General features: G+C 38.3%; 1 long non-coding RNA gene across 1 annotated transcript in view; it reads right to left on the reverse strand.

Annotated features, from left to right (window-relative positions):
• Positions 3,380-16,248, reverse strand: part of LOC107611444 — a 13,632-nt gene continuing 763 nt past the window's right edge. Inside the window, exons 2-4 of the long non-coding RNA XR_002351950.1 lie at positions 15,953-16,048; positions 15,344-15,448; positions 3,380-3,393 (exon numbers count right to left, since the gene is read on the reverse strand). This is a non-coding gene — a long non-coding RNA (uncharacterized LOC107611444). The remainder of the gene's footprint in view (positions 3,394-15,343; positions 15,449-15,952; positions 16,049-16,248) is intronic.

Raw genomic sequence — 16,248 nt, forward strand, 5'->3', positions numbered from 1 at the left:
TTATATAATTTATTCAATTCCCTTTTCTCCATCATGGACATAAGTGGAAATGAACAGTCCAGAAGGACTCTGGGGTCATATGCTAACCCCATTACAGCTGCATATGGGAGTAGCATCTGTATACCTCCCATCAAAGCAAGCAGTTTTGAGCTAAATTCTCAGCTCATTATCATGGTGCAGCAAAATTGCCAGTATTCCGGTCTTCCACAGGAAGAACCTACTGAGTTTCTGGCACAGTTTTTACAAATTGCTGACACAGTACGTGATAAAGAAGTGGATCAGGATGTCTACAGATTATTACTGTTTCCATTTACTGTTAAAGATCAAACTAAGAGGTGGTTAAATAACCAACCCACAGCAAGCATAAAAACATGGAGACAGTTATCAGACAAATTTCTGAATCAATTTTACCCTCCAAAAAGGATGACACAGCTAAGGCTGGACATCCAAGGCTTTAAACAAGAGGATCATAAATCCCTTTATAATGCCTGGGAGAGGTACAGAGGGATGCTAAGGAAATGCCCCTCTGAAATGTTTTCAGAGTGGGTACAGTTAGACATCTTCTACTATGGGCTTACAGAAAAAGCTCAAATGTCTCTAGACCACTAAGCTGGTAGATCTATACACATGAGAAAGACGATTGAAAAGGCTCAAGAACTTATAGATACGGTTCCAAGAAATCAATACTTGTACTCTAGCAGTGAGTCCTCCATAAAGGAAGAAGCTAGGGCAGTAACAACTGACCCTAATCCTCAAGAACAGATTATTGAGCTTAATCAACAATTACTCCTTATGACAAAACAATTAGCAGAATTTAAAGAGATGCTCCAAGACAATAAAAATGCTAACAAGAATATGGAAGCACAATTGAATCAGACAAGACAGCAGCTATCTAAACAGATAACAGAAGAATGCCAAGCTATCCAATTAAGGAGCGGGAAGACATTGAATAAATCAGCTCAAAGTAGCAGAAAGCCAAGAAAGGAATAACTGACAGAGGATGACCAAACCACCGCCCAAAATCCCTCTGAGGACAGCAAGAGCCCAGAGAGGAATAATTCTGGCGTTCAAACGCCAGAAAAGGGTGGGAAGCTAGCGTTAAATGCCCATCCAGCACCCAATCATGGCGTTCAAACGCCAATGAAGGATCAGACACCTGCAAGTGCTGATAGTAACCCCTCTAAGAAGGCTTCTCCAACCACCTCTGTAGGGAATAAACCTGCAGCAACTAAGGTTGAAGAATATAAAGCCAAGATACCTTATCCTCAAAAACTCCACCAAGCGGAGCAGGATAAACAATTTGCCCACTTTGCAGACTATCTCAGGACTCTTGAGATAAAGATCCCATTTGCAGAGGCACTTGAGCAAATACCCTCTTATGCTAAGTTCATGAAAGAGATCTTAAGTCATAAGAAGGATTGGAGAGAAACTGAAAAGGTGTTTCTCACTAAAGAATGCAGTGCAATCATTCTGAAAAGCTTACTGGAGAAGCTTCAAGATCCAGGAAGCTTTATGATACCATGCACATTAGAGGGTGCTTGTACCAAGACAGCTCTATGTGACCTTGGAGCAAGTATCAACCTAATACCTGCATCCACTATTAGAAAGCTTGGCTTGACTGAAGAAGTCAAACCAACCCGGATATGTCTTCAACTTGCTTATGGCTCCATTAAATATCCATTAGGCATAATTGAGGACATGATTGTCAAGGTTGGGCCATTTGCCTTTCCCACTGACTTTGTAGTGCTGGAAATGGAGGAGTACAAGAGTGCAACTCTCATTCTAGGAAGACTTTTCCTAGCAACTGGACGAACTCTTATTGATGTACAAAAATGGGAAGTGACCCTGAGAGTCAATGGGGATGAGTTCAAGTTAAATGCTATCAAATCTATGCAGCATCCAGACACATCAAATGACTGCATGAGCACTGATATTATTGACTCTTTGGTGGAAGAGATCAATATGACTGAAAGTCTCGAATCAGAGCTAAAGGACATCTTTAAAGATGTTCAGCCTGATCTGGAGGAATCAGAGGAAATAAAAGAACCTCTGAAAATTCCTCAGGAAGAGGATAAACCTCCTAAACCTGAGCTCAAACCATTACCATCAACCCTGAAATATGCATTTCTGGAAGAAGGTAACACTTTTCCTGTGATCATAAGCTCTGCTTTAAATCCACAAGAAGAGAAAGCACTAATTCAAGTGCTAAGGACACACAAGACAGTTCTTGGGTGGTGCATAAGTGATCTTAAGGGCATTAGCCCAGCAAGATGCATGCACAAGATCCTATTGAAGGATGATGCTAAGCCAGTGGTTCAACCACAAAGGCGGCTAAATCCAGCCATGAAGGAGGTGGTGCAGAAAGAGGTCACTAAGTTACTAGAGGCTGGGATTATTTATCCTATTTCTGATAGTCCCTGGGTGAGCCCTGTCCATGTTGTCCTCAAGAAGGGAGGCATGACAGTGGTTCATAATGAAAAGAATGAACTTGTTCCTACAAGAACAGTTACATGGTGGCGTATGTGTATTGACTACAGAAGGCTCAATACAGCCACCAGAAATGATCATTTTCCTTTACCATTCATAGATCAGATGCTAGAGAGACTAGCAGGTCATGAATACTACTGCTTTTTGGATGGCTATTCAGGTTACAACTAAATTGCAGTAGATCCTCAAGACCAAGAGAAAACAGTATTCACATGTCCATCTGGAGTATTTGCCTATAGAAGGATGCCTTTTGGTCTATGCAATGCACCTGCAACCTTTCAGAGGTGCATGCTTTCTATTTTCTCTGATATGGTGAAAAAATTTTTGGAAGTCTTCATGGATGACTTCTCAGTATTTGGAGACTCATTCAGCTCCTGTCTTGACCATTTAGCACTTGTTCTGAAAAGATGCCAAGAGACCAACCTAGTTTTAAACTGGGAAAAATGTCACTTTATGGTGACTGAAGGAATTGTCCTTGGGCATAAAATTTCAAACAAGGGAATAGAGGTGGATCAAGCTAAGGTAGAGGTAATTGAAAAATTACCACCACCTGCCAATGTAAAAGTAATCAGAAGCTTTCTAGGGCATGCAGGATTCTATAGGAGGTTTATAAAGGATTTTTCGAAAATAGCAAAACCTCTGAGCAATCTGCTAGCTGCTGACACGCCATTTATGTTTGACACAGAGTGTCTGTAGGCGTTTGAGACCCTGAAAGCTAAGCTGGTCACAGCACCAGTCATCTCTGCACCAGACTGGACATTACCATTCGAACTAATGTGTGCTGCCAGTGACCATGCCATTGGTGCAGTGTTGGGACAAAGACATAACAAGCTTCTGCACGTCATTTACTATGCCAGTCGTGTTCTAAATGACGCACAGAAGAATTACACAACCACAGAAAAAGAGCTGCTAGCAGTGGTTTATGCCATTGACAAGTTTAGATCCTATTTAGTAGGATCAAAAGTAATTGTGTATACTGACCATGCTGCTCGTAAATATTTACTCACAAAGCAGGATTCAAAACCCAGGCTCATAAGATGGGTGTTGCTTCTGCAAGAGTTTGATATAGAAATAAGAGACAGAAAAGGGACAGAGAACCAGGTAGCTGATCACCTGTCCCGGATAGAACCAGTAGCTGGGGCGTCCCTCCCTTCTACTGAGATCTCTGAGACCTTTCCAGATGAGCAACTCTTTGCCATTCAGGAAGCACCATGGTTTATAGACATTGCAAATTATAAAGCTGTGAGGTTCATACCCCAGGAGTACAGCAGGGTGCAAAAGAAAAAACTAATTTCTGATGCAAAGTACTACTTGTGGGATGAACCATATCTCTTTAAGAGATGTGCAGACGGAATGATCCGCAGATGCATCCCTAGAGAGGAGGCACAGAAGATCCTATGGCATTGCCATGGATCACAGTATGGAGGACATTTCGGAAGTGAGCGCACAGCCACTAAAGTTCTCCAATGTGGCTTCTACTGGCCTACTCTCTATAGAGATGCCCGAGAGTTTGTGCGTAACTGTGACAGTTGCCAAAGAGATGGCAACTTACCTCATGGTTACGCCATGTCTCAACAAGGGATCTTAGAGATTGAGTTGTTTGATGTATGGGGTATTGACTTCATGGATCCTTTCCCACCATCATACTCAAACACTTACATTCTGGTGGCAGTAGACTACGTATCTAAATGGGTGGAGGCAATTGCCACACCCACTAATGATACCAAGACTGTGCTGAAGTTCCTTCAGAAACATATTTTCAGTAGATTTGGTGTTCCCAGAGTACTCATCAGTGATGGGGGCACCCATTTCTGCAATAAACAGCTTTACTCTACTATGGTCCGATATGGAATTAGCCACAAAGTAGCAACTCCGTATCATCCACAGACAAATGGGCAGGCTGAAGTCTCTAATAGAGAGCTAAAAAGAATCCTGAAACGGACTGTAATTGTCCGTAGAAAGGATTGGGCAAAGAGCTTGGATGATGCTCTGTGGGCATACAGAACAGCATTCAAGACTCCTATAGGAACCTCTCCATACCAGCTTGTGTATGGCAAGGCCTGTCATCTGCCCGTGGAACTGGAACATAAAGCCTACTGGGCGTTAAACGCCCATAATGGCCAACAATTAGGCGTTAAACGCCAGAATAGATACCATTCTGGGCGTTTAACGCCAGAAAGGCAAGGGGGAGGAGATTTTGTTTCCAAATTCAATTTTTTTTCAAATTTTCATGTTTTAACTCATAATTTTCTGCATAAACATGTTTCAAACTTTCATTATTCACCCTCAATTTTCAAAAATTTAACAATTCTCTAAATCTCTTTTCAATTTTCTTTCAAATCTTTCCCAAATCTTCTTCAAAAACTAAAGTATCTTTTCAATTTCTTTTCAAATCTTTTCAAACCCATCATATCATCTCTTATTTCTTAGATGCATAAACAAATTATCAGATTTAACCTCTTTATATCTTTTTCAATTGAAAATTTCATCTTTTTCATATCATGATTTTATTTTCTTCCACCAATCATATCTCTATGGCATATCTCTTTCAAAATTTTTGAAATCCCTCCCCTCCTCTTGTAAATACACATTCGGCCATCCCCTCCTCTCCACCATTCGAATTTGCCTCTTCTCCTCCCTCTCTCCTTTCCTTTCTTTTGCTTGAGGGCAAGCAAACCTCTAAGTTTGGTGTGTTTTTCCGTGATCACTGAGCTAAGACTCATCAAGATCATGGCACCTAAGAGAAAATAAACCAAATCAAAAGGCAAGAAAGAAAATACTCCAAAGAGTCTTTAGAATCAAGAGAGGTTCCTAACCAAAGAACATGCAGACCATTACCACAAAATAATGGGTCTGAGGTCAGTGATCCCGGAAGTTAAATTCAATCTGAAAGAAGATGAATATCCGGAGATCCAAGAGCAAATTTGAAACAGAGGATGGGAAATTCTAGCTAATCCTGAAACAAAGGTTGGAAGAAACATGGTTCAGAAATTCTACTCAAATTTGTGGCTAACAGATAAGCAGAGAATAACTGGACCTACCTAGAAGCATCTGTTACCAAGCTGTAAGAAGCTATGGAACAACTTAAGGAAGAACAGCAGAATCAAAACTGCATGCTCTGCAAACTGCTGAAGGAACAGGAGAAGCAGGGGCGTGAACTACAGGAGCTGAAGCGCCAGAAGCTCTCCCGTGAAGGACCAAGCACCTCACGGATTGAGGGAGCATCCACTTCTCAAGATCAAGGTTGTTGAGTCCTAACTCTGTGATAACCTTTATTATTAAGAGTCTATTTTAAGAGTCATTTACTTTTCTGTTTTTTACTTTTCTGTCTTCTATTATTATTAGTTTGCTCTTATATTTATTTTTGAGTCTTATTGTTATTCCATGATTAATAAAATTTAAAGTTTATGTTTTAAAGCTATGAATATCCTATGAATCTATCACCTTTCTTAAATAAAAAGTGTTTTTAATTGAAAAAGAAAAAGAAGTACATGAATTACAAATTTTAAAACAGTTTAATTATTTTGATGTGGTGGCAATACTCTTGTTTTCTGAATGAATGTTTGAACAGTGCATATATTTAAATTTGTTGTTTATGAATGTTAAAATTGTTGGCTCTTGAAAGAATGATGGAAAAGGAGAAGTGTTATTGATAATCTGAAAAATCAAAAAATTGATTCTTGAAGCAAGAAAAAGCAGTGAAAAAAAAAAGAGAAAAAGAAAGAAAAAGCAAGCAGAAGAAGCCAATAGCCCTTTAAACCAAAAGGCAAGGGTAATAAAATGGATCCAAGGCTTTGAGCATCAGTGGATAGGAGGGCCCTCAGGAACAAAATCCTGGCCTAAGCGGTTAAACCAAGCTGTCCCTAACCATGTGCTTGTGGCGTGAAGGTGTCAAGTGAAAACTTGAGACTGGGCGGTTAAAGTCATGGTCCAAAGCAAAAAGAGTGTGCTTAAGAGCTCTGGACACCTCTAATTGGGGACTCTAGCAAAGCTGAGTCACAATCTGAAAAGGTTCACCCAGTTATGTGTCTGTGGCATTTATGTATCTGGTGGTAATACTGGAAAACAAAATGCTTAGGGTCATAGCCAAGACTCATAACGTAGCTGTGTTCAAGAATCAACATACTTAACTAGGAGAATCAATAACACTATCAGGATTCTGAGTTCTTATAGAAGCAAATCATTCTAAACTTCAAAGGATAAAGTGAGATGCCAAAACTGTTCAGAGACAAAAAGCTAAAAGCCCCGCTCATCTAATTAATACTGATCTTCATAGATGTTTCTGGAATTCATTGTATATTCTCTTCTTTTTATCCTATTTTATTTTCAGTTTCTTGGGGACAAGCAACAATTTAAGTTTGGTGTTGTGATGAGCGGATAATTTATACGCTTTTTGGCACTATTTTTAGTATGTTTTTAGTATATTTTAGTTAGTTTTTATTATATTTTTATTAGTTTTTATTTAAAATTTACTTTTCTGGAATTTACTATGAGTTTGCATGCTTTTCTGTGATTTAAGGTATTTTTTGGCTGAAATTGAGGGACCTGAGCAAAAAAAGGACTGCAGATGCTGTTGGATTCTGACCTCCCTGCACTCGAAGTGGATTTTCTGGAGCTACAGAAGCCCAATTGGTGCGCTCTCAATTGTGTTGGAAAGTAGACATCCTGGACTTTCCCCAATAGTCCATACTTTGCCCAAGATTTGATGGCCCAAACTGGCGTTCCAAGTCAGCTTAAGAATTATGGCGTTTAACGCCAGAACTGGCATAAAAGCTGGAGTTAAACGCCCAAACTGGCACAAAAGCTGGCGTTTAACTCCAAGAAAAGTCTCTACACATAAAAGCTTCAATTCTCAGCCCAAGCACACACCAAGTGGGCCCCGGAAGTGGATTTTTACACTAAACACCCTAGCTTACTCATTTTCTGTAACCCTAGGTCACTAGTTTACTATAAAAACTACTTTTAGTAATTCATCTTGTACCTCATGACATTCTACACGTTTCATATTGTATCTTCTATGGCATGAGTCTCTAAACCCCATTGTTGGGGGTGAGGAGCTCTGCTGTTCTTCATGAATTAATGCAATTACTACTGTTTTCTATTCTATCACGCTTGCTTCTATTCTAAGATATTCATTCGCACTTCAACCTGATGAATGTGATGATCCGTGACAATCATCATCATTCTCACCTATGAACGTGTGCCTGACAACCACCTCCGTTCTACATGCAATCAAGCTTGAATGTGTATCTCTTCGGTCTTTAATCTAAGATTGGAACCTTCGTGGTATAGGCTAGAATTAGTGGCGGTGATTCCTGAGATCCAGAAAGTCTAAACCTTGTCTGCGGTATTCCGAGTAGGATCTGAGAAGGGATGACCGTGATGAGCTTCAAGCTCGCGAGTGTTGGGCGTGTGACAGATGCAAAAGGATCAATGGATCCTATTCCAACATGATCGAGAACTGACAGCCGATTAGCCGTGCGGTGACAACGCATTTGGAACATTTTCACTGAGAGGACGGGAAGTAGCCATTGACAACGGTGATGCCCAACATAAAGCTTTCCATGGAAGGAGCCTTGCGTGCATGAAGAATAAGATAGTAGGAAAGCAGAGATTCAGAAGACAAAGCATCTCCAAAACCTCAACATGTTCTTCATTACTGCATAACAAGTATTTATTCATGTTCTTTTACTTTTTACAATCAAATCTGAGAATTATTGATATCCTGACTAAGAGTTACAAGATAACCATAGCTTGCTTCAAGCCGACAATCTCCGTGGGATCGACCCTTACTCACCTAAGGTATTACTTGGACGACCCAGTGCACTTGCTGGTTAGTTGTGCAGAATTGCAAAAGTGTGATTGTAATTTCGTGCACCAGCTGTAAATACAGCTTGTTACATTTTGAATAGGACCATTATTAGAAAAGGGTTGAAGAAAACTCCTTATGAGCTATGGAAAGGAACCCCTCCAAATCTTAAGTATTTTCATGTTTTTGGATGCAAATGCTTTGTACTTAACAATAAAGAAAACCTTGGTAAATTTGATCCAAAATCCTATGAAGGGATGTTTTTTGGATACTCTACCACTAGCAAGGCCTATAGAATTTATCTCAAAGAACATAGGACCATAGAGGAATCCATACATGTCTCTTTTTGTGATTCTAATTCAATTCCCAGTGCTGTGATTGAAGATGATACAGATTTTGAAGATATTGTCAACAAGGAAACCAGCGAAGAAAATCCCAAGTCTGCCCAAAATGGAGAATCTGTCAGTCCAGTTTTGTCTCGTCAGAATGGAGGAGATACTTCCATTTTGTCTCCTGATCCAGCAAGAGAAACTGGAACAAAACAACCCACAGAAGCTCATCAAAGCTCAACACCACTCCGAAAGCCTAGAGAATGGAAGTCCATGAGGGGTTATCCTCATGACTTTATCATTGGTGATCCCTCACAAGGTGTAACAACAAGATTCTCATCCAAAAGGCAAACCGAACCAAGCAATTTTGCTCTCTTGTCACAAATGGAGCCCAACAATGTCAAACAAGCTCTTGAAGATCCATCATGGGTCAAAGCCATGCAAGAAGAGCTTGCTCAATTCGACAAGAATAAGGTTTGGACACTAGTACCTCATCCGGATAGTAAGAAAGTTACGGGTACTAAGTGGGTGTTCAAAAACAAATTAGGTGAGGATGGAAAAGTTGTTCGTAACAAGGCTAGACTAGTGGCCCAAGGTTACAATTAAGAAGAGGGTATAGATTTTGATGAGTCTTTTGCTCCGGTAGCTAGAATGGAAGCAATTAGGTTGCTTCTTGCCTATGCTACCCATAAGGGTTTTAAAATATTTCAAATGGATGTAAAATGTGCTTTTCTTAATGGCTTTATTGATAGAGAAGTGTTTGTGGCACAACCCCCCGGTTTTGAAGATAAAGAATTTCCAAACCATGTTTTCAAACTCTCAAAGGCTCTTTATGGCCTTAGACAAGCTCCAAGAGCTTGGTATGAAAGGCTTAGTGCTTTCTTGTTGGAAAATAAATTTCAAAGGGGTACCACCGACACTACTTTATTTATTAAAGCATCTAATGATGATATTCTCCTAGTTCAAGTTTATGTGGATGACATTGTGTTTGGATCGGCCAATGAGTCCTTGTGTGAAGAGTTTGGAAAACTCATGACTAGTGAGTTTGAGATGAGTTTAATGGGAGAGCTAACTTTCTTTCTTGGCCTCCAAATTAAACAAACTCCTAGTGGTACCTTTATTCACCAAGGAAAGTATGCACAAGAACTAATCAAGAAATTTGGCCTAGAAAATTCTAAACCAATGGGAACACCAATGCATCCAAACACTAAACTTGAAAAGGATGATAATGGGAAAGATGTGGATGAAACACGGTATAGAGGTATGATAGGATCTCTCATCTATCTTACCTCCTCTAGACCGAATATTGTTCAAAGTGTGGGTGTATGCTCAAGATTTCAATCTCACCCAAAAGAATACCATCTTTCAGTCGTTAAGCGCATCATTAGATACATTAAGGGAACTAGAGATTATGGCTTGTGGTATCCAAAATCTGATGATTTTTGTACAGTAGGGTTTTGTGATGCAGATTATGCGGGAGATAGGGTGGATAGAAGGAGCACATCCGGCATGTGTTGCTTTCTTGGAAGCTCACTCAACATGTGGTCAAGAAAAAAATAAGCCACAGTGGCTCTATCCACAGCTGAAGCTAAATATATTTTTACATCTGCATGTTGTTTACAATTAATTTGGTTGAAAACGCAGTTGGAAGATTACAAATTAAAAATCAATAGTATACCTCTATTTTGTGATAATATGAGTGCTATAAACATTTCTAAAAATCCTGTTCTGCACTCAAGAACAAAGCACATTGAAATCAAATATCACTTTATTAGAGAACATGTGGAAAAGGGTATTATTGATATTCAATTTGTAAAATCTGAAGACCAACTTGCAGACATTTTTACTAAACCCTTGTGTGAAGACAGATTCTACTCTTTGAGAAAAAATTTGGGAATGATAGAATTAAGTTCTGTTGATAATTTGTGAAATTTTTTATTCTGTTTGGTTTTGTCTCGTAGGAAGGCAGGAGACATTTTTGGAACATGAAGAACACGCCATGACTCAGGGGGAGACTGCGCTGACTTTAATTATATTGGGCCCCACCAAATTTATTTGACTCCACTCTGACCGTTTTTGAATTCCTCTTTGTGTAAATCACAATTCTTTTTTGTTGTCTCATCAAATCTTGTTGGAAGAGGTTATTGTCAAATCAAATCTTTTCCCTCTTCACATCCCTTGATTCTAGGAACCAAACTTTCAGTTTTAATTTCAAATAAAAGGAAACTTCCCTTGGTTAATAACCGCCCATTAATGAGCATTAACTCCCTCCAATTCTCTCTCCACTCAACATTTAATGCGTCCTTAACCTCCCTCATCTCTCCACTCAATTCGGTTCTCTCTTCATCTTTCCACCTTCCACTTCTCCATTTTCATTATCATGAAAAAGAAAACTGCTCCAAGGAAAAGTGAACGAATCCTCTTCTCTCAAAACCTTCCACATCTCAAACCCACACTCATATACACATTCACTATACCTCTTCATCTTCTCCCTCACCACAATCCAAGCACACGGACACCATGAGGAGAAAAATGATAGCAATGAAGACTTTTTCAAGGAAAAAGAAGGAGAAGGTACCCGTGGCTGAAGAAGAAGAATCCCACACCTCACCTCCTCCATCACCGCTGCCATCACCACCGAAGAAGACCACCCCCGGACGCAGTTCACAGAAGACAAAAAGCTTTGTGTTGCACAACACCAAGGAGCCAGCAAACTTGGAATCATTAGATTTCAAAAATAACTTCAACAAATCTCATTCACACTTTGATCCAGCTAGGTTCAATTCGTGTGCATCCTATGAGTTTCACAAGGAAGTGTTGGAGAAACGCTATTTATGTGCCACATACCTAGTGAATATAGACTCACTGGCAGCCAAAGAAATCAACTTTTCTCATCTGTTTGAAAATTTGAAATGGACTCCTCTGCTCCATATTCAGAAACCTGTTTATCCTGGATTGGTACGTGAGTTTTATGCTAATATGAGGCTGATCGATGGTACCATTCACTCCTATGTAAAGAGGGTATACATGACTCTGAATTCTGAAACAATCGGCGCTGCCCTAGGCTACACAGATGAAGGACCAAGAGCCTACATGACTGACAAATGGGACTTGCAGGTTGGAGTCACATCCAAAGTTTCCCTTCAACATATTTGCGAGAACCTATCTGGCTTGGACGGCACCATCCCGACTCACAAGGCACTCGGCCCCACAAACTCCCTGCTCCACAGGATCATCACTCATATCCTAACCCCTCAAAGTGGTTCACATAACAGAGTAACTGTTTCTGACTCTCTCATACTTTTTGCTATTGTCACTTCCTCCCCTATCTCTTTTGGATACCTTATGATAAGGCATATGTGGGAATCTGTTAAAAGTACCAAAAAGGCAAATTTACCTTATGGCATGTTTCTCACCAGTATTTTTGAGTATTTTAAAGTTGATCTAATCAATGAAGCTGTAGAAAATAAGGTTTCACTCATCAAGGGAGGATGAGGTATGAAAGGGATCAAAGGGAAAAAGTCTATTCCCTCTGACAGCGAGTTTGAGAGCCGACCACCTGAGCATTCTAAGACAGCAGAATCGATGAGAGACATCCTTACTGAGTTCTCTAATATGTCTAAACTAATGGTGGAGTCGTACAAGACTGCACGTAAACAGGCCTTTGAAAATGAAAGGGCATGGGTGAAATGTCAAGAGAGGGTGGGCCTAATGCTGCAGAGTCTTGAAGAGGAGATGGGTGCGGCTGGTGATGATGAGGCAGATGGCTTGAGTTCAATTTATCTGATGACTGATCACTGTGTTTTTCTTTTGTTGATATTTGGCTTGTTTCGGCTCAATCTGATACTGTAGTAGTCTACTTTGATACTTTAGACCCATGATACTGTGATAAACTCTTGATATTTTGGTTATATTTTAGATATTTTTTTCCAATGTCATTTTTTTGCAGGTGCCCCTTGTTGCCAAAAGGGGGAGAAATGGCTAAAAATTAAAATTGTGAGAAAATAGGGGATAAAATCTTTGTGGATTTATGATCACCCTTATTTTAATTATTTGCTATTTTGTTGGTGTGATATGCTTAATGCTTGTGATGCATTTGTTTTATAGATATGTCTGCTGGGTTTTGGATTAGAAATATGCATTTGATTTATTTTGAGGATGCAATTGATTTACCTTGGTAAATATGTTTGTTGCTTTGGATTAGGAATATACATTTGATTTACCTTGGTGAATATGCTTGCTGAATACTTTATTTTTGGCAGTTCCTTTAAGCTGTGATATGAAAAAAAATTTTGATAGTTGCTATGGTTTGAGATGATCATACTTGATCAGAAATATTTTTCTTACTCTGAATATTTTGCTCTGATATACTGATTGGGAAAATATCTTCAAATAGATTGAATAGTAATTTCTTGAAACACCAAAAATATTTTTGGTTGATATGTACTCAATTGCATTGTGTGTGTTTGAGCAGAAAATCAATTTATGATAATAAATGAGTTTGCTTATCAAACCAATTCTGCTCATAAATCAAGCATTCCACATTTCAAAAATTAATATGTTGAATAACATAGTTGCCTTAAGCTTGATTTCAAAAGTTACAGGTAAAGCTTCCCTTGGTAAAATAGCATACATTAAGGGGGAGCTATGTAACAATTGGAATGGAAGGAATCCAAGTATTCACAAAGGGAGTACTTTAACTTTTGATCTCTTTTCATTTTAATTTTAATAATGTTTGTCATCAAGGGGGAGATTGATGAGTTTGAAAAACTCTAATTTAAATTGATGATGATCAAACATTATTGCAAAATTATTAATTAAGATCTCTATAATTACAATTGCTAATTTAATAATTTTGTTGGTGCAGGTTTCTGTTGGGCCGAAAAATATTGGCTAGCCCAACATGAATTCAAATACTCAACCTTGATATTATATTGTTAAGATCATGGTGGCTGAAATTGTAGTTATGTTTCTTGAGCCGAATAGAAAAGAAAAGATCCGAAGCCCAGTATGAAATCAAAATTCAGCCTTATGCAATTTATGATATGAATGTTGGCTGAATTGTTTAGTTGGGCCAGATTCTATTAACACTATTATTAGCCCAACTCAAAGTTTGGTTGGTTACCCAATGCTTGATCCGTAACCAATTGAGAGAGAAAGAAAATGTTTTGCTTCATGCTTCCAACGGATCCTATTTCCATCATGTGGTGAATTTCAAAATTTCTTTGCTTGAGTTAATTACCTTGGAAACATGAAAGAGAAAATGTCAAAGTGATTTGATGATATTTAGTGTAGCTTACACGCTACTACACAAAGCATGGAGAGTTGAACCTAATTAATTTATTTGAGATAACACTCATATCTTTGCTTTTTTCTTTCTTCACTCTCATCTCTCTTCTCCTACTTCGGTCATATCAATTGAGAAAGCATGGAAGCTAAAGCTAGCCACCGAAGAGATGAAGATGCAAGCAACAAGATCATTGTAATGATGGCAAGAAAAAGAAAACAAAAAGTATGTTGTGGCTGAGATCTTCAACCAAGAAAGGTAAGATTTGGTAGTAAGCTCAGCTTCTCCATACCAAAAATGGATGAAGAAGATTTCGGTCAGTAGAGGAAGATCCTTGGAGGGATGGCTTGTCTTTGATTTTGCTCAACCACCACAGGAGGTAGTTACAGTGGCTACGTGATGGAGGAGGCAGAAGTTGGAGCAGATGAAGCTATCATCATCATAACTCATCAAGGGATAGGAATCTGTCTTGGGAAGCAAGGCAAGATGGAGGGCTCGGATTGAAGATTGGTGACCAAGGAAGGACTAGAGGTAATTGCATGTTGGGTTTTGCATTTGGTTATCTCTCCTCTCTCTCTGGTCAAACCGGTTTGCATGAAGAAAAAGAAGTTTGGCTTGGTTTATTTGGTTTCAACCGTGGAGGCTTCCCCCTATAAGTAAGGGAGAACAGCCAGGGTTTGAAGCAAGGAGTGAAAGTGCAAGGCACAGAGTTCTCATAGCTACCTAAGCTAACAGAAGTTCTTCTCCTTCAATGTTTTCTATTTTATAATTTTTCTGTTTAATTTTGTTTGTCATGAGTCTCATGGAAAAAGGCAAACAGTGAGGTTTGTAAGAAAAAGCCATAGAGCGAAAAGAGGCAGAGTATACAAAATTAAAAGAAAAAGCCATAGATGTCCTAGAGGTCCTTTGTACATCTGTGTTGTGTTTCATGATTCTGTGGGAATCCCCTTGCAAGTTGGGTTAGCACTTAGCAGTTGAAAGCTTGGCAGTGACCAAGTCAAGTTCAGGATTGAGGTTTAGATTCTGGACTTGTCTCGGATAGGAAGGGTAGTTCCTAAGGAGAATTGATGTTTGTAATCAAGGATGATTATAGTGAAATTCCATCATTGTTGTGATGGAGACTGGATGTAGGTTGCCTTGCACTTAGCAGCTGAACCAGGATATATCTTGGTGTAATTCTCTCTCTCTTCTACTCCGTTTCTGTTTCTGCTGCCCAGAAGATAAAACCAAAAATTATCTCGTGCCAGGTGACGAGATAAAAAGAAAAAATCTCGTGGTTGGGTACGAGACAAAAATCAAAAAATCTCCAGAAATAGTTTCAAGGACCAGCAAGTATTATTAAGTGAAAAAAGGACTAAGATTTAACCCCCTTCTCTTAGCCACTAAAACCATCGACCCTAAATAATTTTATTGTCTAGAGTTGTTTCTTACCTTAAAGATAAGCATATAAAAAGCTTGCGATGAATCTTTGTTGGATAAATCTACAAGAGTGGAGCGATACCATACGAACGAAGCCATGATAGCATGAGAAAGAACCTAACAAATTGAATGATATATTAAAATTAAAACCATTAATAAAATAATCAAATAACTTTAACTAAAAAATGCCTTATAACTATTTTTTTTCAAGCTTGCATGGATAAAGGTGGTAAACTCAATACTAGTTTGATTCATATCATTTCACAATATTTTATTGTTAAAAAACTATATTAAAAAATATTTTGTAGCTTATTAATATGTTCTAGGAAGATCATCTTTCTTGATGCCTAGTAATCACGATGACTTGAAAAATAGTTAAGCATGATCTCATCACTTGATTCATGACTCTAGTAAGTTTGTTATTGATCTCATCATAGATTTCAATCTTCCTTTGAATACTACATACAATTCATCTTAATTATATATTTACCTTAATATTTAATACTCATTTCAAATATTTACCTTAATATTTCAAATAGATTTGTTAATCTACTAATTCAATCAGAAAATAACAATTTTAGATTTTTAAATTCTAGAGAATAAAATCAAACATAATATTACCACAAAAATTTTGCTCCAAAAAAAAGGAGAGGATGCTCCAATTATAATAGCAGCTCCATAAGCCATTTCAAGAAGTAAAACACTATACCATAATACCTAACAAAAAAAAATATAGAATAAATATCAGTATATAATAACACAACCTAGTCAAGATATTTGATAGGTTTAATTATTTTATTGGCTCTTATAGTTTTGTCGAATTTTTAATTAGGTTTCTATATTTTTTTAATTAGATTCTTAATTATACTATTTTTAATTTTGTAATTAGGTTCTTTTTATGTTAAAGATATTAAAAT

This window comes from Arachis ipaensis, chromosome B08 (assembly GCF_000816755.2).
Source record: "Arachis ipaensis cultivar K30076 chromosome B08, Araip1.1, whole genome shotgun sequence".
NCBI classification, from domain to species: domain Eukaryota; kingdom Viridiplantae; phylum Streptophyta; class Magnoliopsida; order Fabales; family Fabaceae; genus Arachis; species Arachis ipaensis.